We start from the raw sequence: 967 nt of genomic DNA on the forward strand, positions 1-967 counted from the left end.
TGGACGAGAGAGAAGTTTATGTGGGACGCTGCCGCCAAAGAAGAAAGGAGCGGCTTCCACATCAACTGCTTTGCCTGCGGCACTGACACTACCACCACCACCACCACCCCAGGTTTCATGTATACGCAACTGCGCAAAATCACCGAGGAGGTGGACATCTTTTGACAACGCTTCCTGGGGCTCTAAGCTGCTGGTCTCACTCAACCCACTGTCGCGACTTTTAACTATGAGGCCTAATCGAGTGCCCTCCCATTCCTTTAGCTTGTATAGGAACGCGTTGGTATGATGCGCATGCGTATTTGCAAATCAGGATTCCTCTACTCGAGTCTTTGCTTCTTAGTAGCCCATGGGGAAAAACTGATCTGAAATGTAACTGTCGGCTAGGTCATGGGAAGCTTGACAGTTGCTGGTCTTCTTACCTCCATTAATTGAGTGTCAATCTGTGCAAAGTGGACATTTGCGGGTTTTACGTCTCACCCGACTTTGATGTATGTGTATGCATTGACCTGATGCAGTAAACGTTTGTTTGACAAAGGATCGGATGTGGGAATGCCATGCAAGCAACCAGGTTAAATTACAAATAACGGACCCTCATTCTGTTGGAAAACAATGTTTCTTGTGTCACTGTTGATGTTCGTCCATTTGGTCGTTTGTGATGACTAATTTGGAAAAACGAGCTCCTCTGAGGTAGGGAGAAATGAATAATCAGAGTATAGATCAAATTAAGGTGAATACTTTGTTGTGAAGTACTTGCTGTTCCAGCATTATTTCAGCTACGTAAACCCTTTACAATTGCTCTGCGTACGTATCGTGGAGGGATGCTCGAGCCACTTATGCTGCCTGCCTCTACCCTCCAACTCAAGATATAACGTCTTCAAAGACAAATTAAGCTTAATCTCTGTCGAAAGATGAGGTTCATTCGGATCAGGTCCTGTCTAGACAAATTGACCCATGAAACAGGGGCTGA

This window comes from Echinococcus granulosus, assembly GCF_000524195.1.
Source record: "Echinococcus granulosus chromosome Unknown EG_S00390, whole genome shotgun sequence".
Taxonomy (NCBI): domain Eukaryota; kingdom Metazoa; phylum Platyhelminthes; class Cestoda; order Cyclophyllidea; family Taeniidae; genus Echinococcus; species Echinococcus granulosus.